Genomic DNA, 8,264 nt, shown 5'->3' with positions numbered 1-8,264 from the left:
GGTGTACATGTGTATGTGTGGGGTGTACGTGTGTATGTGTGGGGTGTACGTGTGTATGTGTGGGGTGTACGTGTGTATGTGTGGGGTGTACATGTGTATGTGTGGGGTGTACATGTGTATGTGGGTGCTTGTGTGGGGCGTACGTGTGTATGTGTGGGGGTGCTTGTGTGGGGTGTGCATGTGTATGTGTGGGTGCTTATGTGGGGGTATACATGTGTATGTGTGGGTGCTTGTATGGGGGTGTGCATGTGGAGGCTGGAGGGTGGCCACAGGAATCATCTTCAGGAATGTGTCTATTTGAGGAAGGCTCCCTTACTGGCTGGAAGCTTACCTCTTAGGCTAGACTGCTAGGCCAATAAGGCCCAGAGATCCTCCTGTCTTAGCCTCCTTGGTGCTAGGGATATGGTGTGGATTACCACGTACAATTTTTCAAATAAGGCTTCTGAAGATTGAACTAGTATTCCTTGTACTTTATCTACTGAATCACCTCCCTAGCCCTACTTTTAACTTTTTTTTAAATTGAATTCCCAGCCAGGCATGCTATTGTACACTGTAAATCCCAGCACTCAAGGAGGCCGAGGCAGGAAGGTCTCTGGGAGTTCAAGATCTACATGATGCATTCCAGGTTAGCCAGGGCTACACAGTAAAACCCTCTCCAAAAGAAGAAAACATTTTCTGGGGCTGGCAGATGGCTCATTGGTCAAGATCAGGTGCTCTTCTTGCAGAGGAGCTGAGTGATTCCCATCACCCCGATCAGGTGGCTCACAACTGCCTGTAACTCTGGCTCCAGGGGACTCTGATTCTTCTGGACTTGTCAGGCATTGGCACTCATGTGCAGATACCCACCGTGATGGCTAGTTTTATGTCAACTTGACACAAACTGGTATCAGAGAGAAAGGAGCCTCAGTTGAGAAAATTATCTCCATAAGACCAAGCTGTAGGCAAATCTGTAAGGCATTTTCTTAGTGAGCTGTGGGGAGGCCCCAGCTCATTGTGGGTGATGCCATCCCTGGGCTGGTGGTCCTGGGTTCTATAAGAAAGCAGGCTGAGCAAGCCATGAGGAGCAAGCCAGTAAGCAGCACCCTTCCACGGCCTCTTCATCAGCTCCTGCCTCCAGGATCCTGCCTTGTTTGAATTCCTGTCCTGACTTCCTTCAATGATGAAGCATAAACCAAATAGACCCTTTCCTCCCCAACTTGCTTTGGTCATGGAGTTTCATCACAGCAACAGTAACTCTAAGACACCCATATGCAACCCACACATACCCATAGTTAAAAACCACGATAAAGTAAATCTTTAAAACGCAATCAAAAAAAAAAAATCAATGAATTTTCTTTCCACTTGAATCTTCCATAGAACTTCCAGACTGACTTCACTGCCTCTGGCTTTGGGCTTTGCTCCCCTTCTGGGTTAATCTCTACTAATCAGTGGTGAAATAAGTTCCCTAGCGACTGGACATCTTTCCACAGTCTCAGACAAATAAATGAAAAAATTAAGGTGGCCTTGTGACTTTTGCCATTCGATTGGCACAGCTTTTGCCTTCTCGATTTCTCCCATACAAACCGTGACACAAAGGTCACCGAGATCCCTGGACTTATTTAGATGCGGCAGGGACATCGTTGACACTGTCATGGGGTTAACCCAGTTGTTTCATAGTTTGGAGATTTTTTTTTACTAATGAGAGGAATCAAGTAGTGTATTTGGGGAGAGATTAAGGTCACTGGCCCTCATCTGAGTTGATTGGTCTCTTGAAATGAGATGTTAATTGTGAAATTGATAGGCAGATTTCCATTTGATTTTTTTAACCCCCAAATAGTTTATGTTTATAATTAAAATAATAGAGATGGAAAATGTCCAGTTCAATCACTGTAGTCTCCTGTACTCAAGCCACAGAACTGAAGTGCCTTGTCTCAGTGCATGCAAGTCACAAAGCCTTCTGTTTTGTCTCTGATGCTAGGGGAACGAGGAGGAATTGCTTAGAGTCTAGATATGCTAACATCTCCTCAGATAAAGACTAATGTTAGAATTGCAAGCAAGCAAACAACCCACAACTAAAAAAGATATAGGGCCACGATTGCATGTATAACAGATGATTTTCATTGTCTCCAATTAAGGTTATTATACTTGATTCTTTCCTGTAACCAGCACTCGCCGGACACCTTAGCCTATGCAGGGCTGTGCTGCATTAGGGAAACAGAAGTGGACTGGAAAATTGGGTCTCAGCTTGAGTTCTGGTAGGGAGGGTTCTGAGAACGGGAGCAGGAAACAGGATGTTTCTCCGTTGTGGAAAATGTGTTCGACCAGGGCTGAGTAGGAGAAAAGAGATGGATTGGGTGATCTGCAGGGAGGGAGGTGACAATTGCTGAGACCTGGAGGGCAGAGTGGGGACCGGGTGGCTTGGGAAGTTGACTGGAAAGAACGAGCAGCTAGATAGGCCATGGTAGCTAGAGGGGAGAGATGGGGAGACTATCCCATGATGTGTGATTTCCCAAGGAGGTTGTGGAATCATCTAATTTGAAGGGAACACTAGGGAAATGATTTTCACGACAGTTTGGAATGGCAGAAATGTCTTGGCCAGCTGCCACCCTGAAAAGCACCAGGAAAAAAAAGGAGTTCAGTAAAATGAATGAAAACTTCTCAGTGTAAAGACTGGAAGGGAGAAGCATTGACTTGGCAGCACTGCTTTAACAGTGAGTGGAGGGTTTGGGTGGAGTCACAAAGGAGGGGATGACCAGATGTGTATCTGAGCTGGCTCCACAGTGGCCCTGGCCTGGGTTCTCAGTGAGACCCCATCACTTACAACCTCTGGGGCATTGGGCCTGTTACTCAACTTCTCTGTACTTACATTTTGAAAGATTTTATTTATTTTCCAAGACATTCACATTGTTGTGTGACCACCAATTTGCCCCCCCCACCACCTTTTTTTTTTTTTCCCAGAGATCTACCAAGCTGTAGCTTGAAAATGTCAGGGCAGCATAAGACAGTGCTAGTACACCAATTAAAATAACCACAGCCACAGCAACGGTACCTTTCTGTAGGCACAGGCCTTGTCTTGCGTGAGTGGCCCATGTCAGCTGTGATGTTTAAAACCCCAGACAAGCTTCTGTGCTCTCGACGCTCTCCATATAGTACTGTCTGAGAGTATCCCAGGTGACAGACTCAGGGTATTCCATAACCTTGACTGTGTATCTGAGATGGAGTTAAGGTACCTGAGGTGCCTAAGAATGAAATGTTCTCTACACTTTAGAAGGAGTTATGCTGTACTTTTCGTGTCTATATCCTAAAAATGCGTTTGGCAAGGGACACACACACACACATACACATACACACACATACACGCACACATGCATGTACATGACAGAGGCGTTTGCTTTGCATAGGTTTAGGAGGATTCTGTTCGATTGATTTTAGGTAGATATTGTCCACTCAGAATCTTGGCTGAGTCCACTATCCCTTCCTCATTGGTACATACATCACTGTCTTAGTTAGTTAGGGTTTCTACTGCTGTGAAGAGAAACCATGACCATGGCAACTCTTATAAGGAAAACATTTAATTAGGGTGGCTCACTTACAGTTGCAGAGGTTCAGTCCATTATCATCATGACGGGGAGCATGGCGGCACACAGGCAGACATGGTGCTGGAGCCGAGAGTGCTACATCTTGCAGGCCACATGATGTCAACTGACACACTGGGCAAAGGGTCGTATCCTGAGCATAGGATACCTCAGAGCCCGCCCCCACAGTGACACACTTCCTCCAACAAGGCCACACCCACTTCAACAAAGCCACACCTCCTAATAGTGCCTTCCTATGAGATTATGGGGGCCAGGCCATAATCACCACAATCACCCAACTCACTTCAGTTTTCCTGAGGGAGCTTCCTTTGTTCTAAACTGTTAGTTATTTGGAGTGGAAAGTCTTCATGCAGAGTCACAAGTTAGCATTTTTTTTAATCTGTTAATACCAAGTATTTGTAGGCATAGGGTGCTGGGGAAAGGGACAAAGCATTTTTCCCTGAAAGAGCCCAGTGAGACACCCCTGTCACAACCAGGCCAGACCTCCTGGGTCTCCCTGAGCACCTGTGGAAGTGATAGCGACCCTGCCATGGTGATGGTGACTTGTGGAGTCTGCAGGCTAAAAGAGATTCTGCAGATCCTAGGCCACTTTTGTAGAGACCACGGAGTGCCCGAGCTTAGCAGGGCACTTTCCCATGGTTTGGTTGTGTGATGCTGCCTGGGAGAGAGAGGTGAAAAGGGACAGGGTACCAGCAGCTTAGAGGCAAAGGAACCTACTTTCCCTCCATTGGTTCAGTATTTGAGAGCTTAATGGGACACACCAGGCATGTATTACACTGTGTGAGTATGCAGCCATCTGCCCTATGGGATTTGGAAGCTTCTCTGTTGGCTTCATAGAGAAAAGGTACAGTTGTCTAAGTGGGAACGGCCCCTATGAGCTCATAGGTTTGAGTACTTGGTTCCCAGATGTTGGAACAGTTTGGGAAGGGTTAGGAGGTGGGGCCTTGGAGGAGGTATGTCAGTGAGGGGAGCTTTAATGTTTCAAAGGACTCAGCGCTATGCCTAGCGACTCTATTTGCCTCGTACTCGCAGATTCAATGTCAGCTCTCAAGAACTGCTCTAGCGTCCAGTCTGCCTCCTGCCATACTCTCTGATGCCGCGATGGTCATGGACTCTAACCTTCTGATGCTGCAAGCCTGTTGGTCATGGTGTCTCTCTCACCCCAGTCACTGAGACGTAACTAAGACAGAAAGGATGTGGTAATTTAGGAAGAAGAGAAAGTTGACTTTAGATGATGAATGAACACAGAACAGAGACTGGTTCCACTCTAGTCCCTTCTTGTGGATGAGAGCAATTTGGGGAAGGGCCCCCCAAATCCAGCATCTCCTAGAAGCACAGACCTGTAAGTTAGGAGGCAGATAGCTTCCCATGCTGTACCCTTCGGCTTTCCAGATCTTACTTTTGATACCATTTTCTGAGTCCTGACCCCAGCGCCATGCTTACTTCCTCTTGATACAGCTTTAAAGGACCAGAAGTGGGCAAGGGTCCTGCACTGGTTGCTTCCTGAAGGCCTTGCTAGCACATGCTGTGCCGGGAGCCTCAGGGATCCAAGCGAAGCCATGGCTGGATCTGGGGTTAGAAGATGGCTTGAGCTGCTGTATACAGTCCGGGTGAGACTTTGGACCACTCCTTAGCTCCAGCCTGGCTGGATGGACAGAGCCCCAGACCTGTACTAAAGGATGAACCATCCTACTATAGCGCATGTGCCCATAAGGAAGGGTTTACAATTCTGTTAGCAGCAAGGGAACTCCAGCTTAGAACAGGTGTGCTGGGTGTCTATGGGGGCTCAAAAGGTAGCACCCCAAAGTGGAAGCCTCGGAAGCAAAGCTCCCCTCTGGCTCTCCCATCTGGCACTCTCGTCTTTGTCTGTAGTGAGCAAAGAAACTCTAATTACTGTCCCCAAGGTGAGGCATAATGGTGAGCATCCTCAAAGCCACTCCAAACCAGTGGCTTGTGAGGTCATTGTCTTCTGCTGAAGAGAAACAAGAAAACGCTGGCAAGGAGTGAGCCAAGCCAATGGAGAAATACCAAGGAAAGGTGAGGAAAACTCCTTAGAGCAGAAGAGGCTCTGAGGTAGAAATGCCTCTGTGCTGACGTGCCCAGTGTCTCTGAGGTAGGAAAGCCTCTATGCTGACGTGCCCAGTGTCTCTGAGGTAGGAATGCCTCTATGCTGATGTGCCCAGTGTCTCTGAGGTAGAAATGCCTCTATGCTGATGTGCCCAGTGTCTCTGAGGTAGGAAAGCCTCTATGCTGAGATGCATGGTGGCCTTTTATGAGTCTTATGTTGGGAACAGGATGAAGATTGAGGCTATCTTTATGGGGATATGCACTATGAACTCCCTAGGCCCCATCGAGAGGTCTTCATTTGTTACTTGTCCAGTCAGGGGGTTAGCCAGATGTGACCAGCTTCTGACCTATCATGGGCCCCACTCATCAGTGTCTAAGGAGAGCTAACTACTGTCTCAACAGGAGCAAGAACCACCCTCCCCAAAGCCAGCCACAAACCCTAAACATGCGCTCTTCCTCCTGCCTCTCTCTGTAAGAGCTGGGCCATAGACACTTAGGACCCTCATCGCAGAGCCCTGCCTCACATCATGGAGGAAGAAACCTACAAGGGGGCTGGAGAGACGCCTAAGAGAGTTTGTTGCTCTCATGAAGGACCCAAGCTCAGTTTCCCGCACCCACATGGTGGCTCACAACTGTCTGTAACTCTTGCTCCAGGAGATGGAATCCCTCTGCTGGCCTCTTCAGGAACTGCACACATGCAGTACACACACATACACGTAAAAATAAATCAGTCTTTTAAAAAAATACTGTAACTGATGGGCCAAGAAGAATCTGGATAGACAGTTCTCCTCTTTTAATAACATCCCTTTGTCCAATATGTTTTTACCGTGTTTCATGGAACAAGAACATCAAACCCTGGCTCTTTGAGCCTTGCTTTGATCTGAAGGATCCAGTGTCATTTAAAGACTGTGATCAAGCTGGATGGTGGTGGCGCATGCCTTTAATCCCAGCACTCAGGAGACAGAGGCAGGCAGATTTCTGTGAGTTCAAGGCCAGCTTGGTCTATAAGAGCTAGTTCTTGGACAGGCTCCAAAGCTACAGAGAAACCCTGTCTTGAAAAACCAAAAACCAAACCAAAACAAACCTATGATCAAATAAATTCATGTTGATGCAAAACACAGCTCTCACCTCAAAAATAATAACACACACACACACACACACACACACACACACATATATATATATGTATATATATATATATATGTATGTATATGCCAAATGTGAGTGGCCATAGCTAAAATACACATCCTGCCATGGAAGTGGTCACATGACATTTTATTAGTTATAGAACAAGGGAAATCATCAATCAAATACATTGGTGGGGGCTGCAGGTAGGTAACTTACAGCGAAGCAGGAAGACCTCTGCTGTAGTTTAAGATGCTGATGGCATTCTTAGTTTTTAGGTTGGTGAAAGCTAGTGGACATGGCTAAGATGTACCTTAAAGGTTTTGGTAGTCAGAAGGAGGACATACAAGTAGAGAATGAATGACTTTAGAGCAATTGAAAATAGCCCAAGACAACTTGACTCTGGATTTGCAGCATCCACACTCTTTATAGTCTTGATATTTTATTCATTTATTCGGTTTATAGAATCTTTTGTACATGTGTGGTTCATTTTGGCCTTCAGTTGCTTTTTGTTACTTTGTTACTTTTCTATTGTAATTTGTTGCACTGGTTAGTTTTTCTTTTTTTTTGTCAACTTGATATAAGCTAGGGTCATGTCCCGGAAAAGGGAACCTCAATTGAGAAAATGCATCCATCATACTGTCCTGTAGGCAAGTCTATGGGGCATCTTCTTAATCAATGATGGACGTCAGGGGACATCCCATGGATAGTGCCCCCTGGTCAGGTGGTCCTGGCTTGTGTAAGAAAGCAGGCTGAGGAATAAACATCCCCTTCTGTTTCAGCTCCTGCCGCCAGGTTCCTTCCTGAGTTCCTGCCCTGATTCTCCTAAGGGATCTGAGAGTTGGAAGATGAAAAAACAAACCCTCTCGTCCCCAAGTCCCCAAGTTGCATTTGGTCATGGTGTTTATCCCAGCAGCAGAAAGCCAACCAGAACACCTTTCTTCCCCTCCCTCCTTTCCTTCTGTTTGTTTGTCTGGTTTTTTGAGATAGTTTCTCACTATGTAGCCCTGGCCGACCTGGAACTTGAACTCACAGAGATCCACCTGCCTCCTGAGTGTCACCTGTCCTTTATGAGAGGCAAGTATCTATGTTCTTCCTGATGGGTAGGAAAGGGCTTGCCTCTTCTTCTCTCTTACACATATAACAAGCTCACTGGGGAGCCTGAGCTTGAACCCAAGGTTCTGCACTGACAAGGGAGAAGAGAGGCTCTAGATGAGTCACATGGTTACGGATTAAGGGCCTAGAGACTGTCACCTGGGTCCTAGTGAGGGCTCCTGTCTCCATCTGAAAGCCATCCTGGGAAGTAGACTTGGTGCTTGCCTCACATTCGTCTTCCAGTGCAGCATTCAGAAAAAAATCACGCTGTCCATCCACGTCCTCCCCACCTCCATTCAAACAGCTGAACAGCAGCATGACAGCATGCTTCTTACAACTGCCCAGTGCCCGGTGCTCAGAAAGTGGAGGCTTATAATCATTAATCTACAATAGAAGACTTGG

This window comes from Microtus ochrogaster, chromosome 10 (genome assembly GCF_000317375.1).
Source record: "Microtus ochrogaster isolate Prairie Vole_2 chromosome 10, MicOch1.0, whole genome shotgun sequence".
In the NCBI taxonomy this organism is placed as follows: Eukaryota; Metazoa; Chordata; class Mammalia; order Rodentia; family Cricetidae; genus Microtus; species Microtus ochrogaster.
This window is presented reverse-complemented; position numbering follows the sequence as displayed.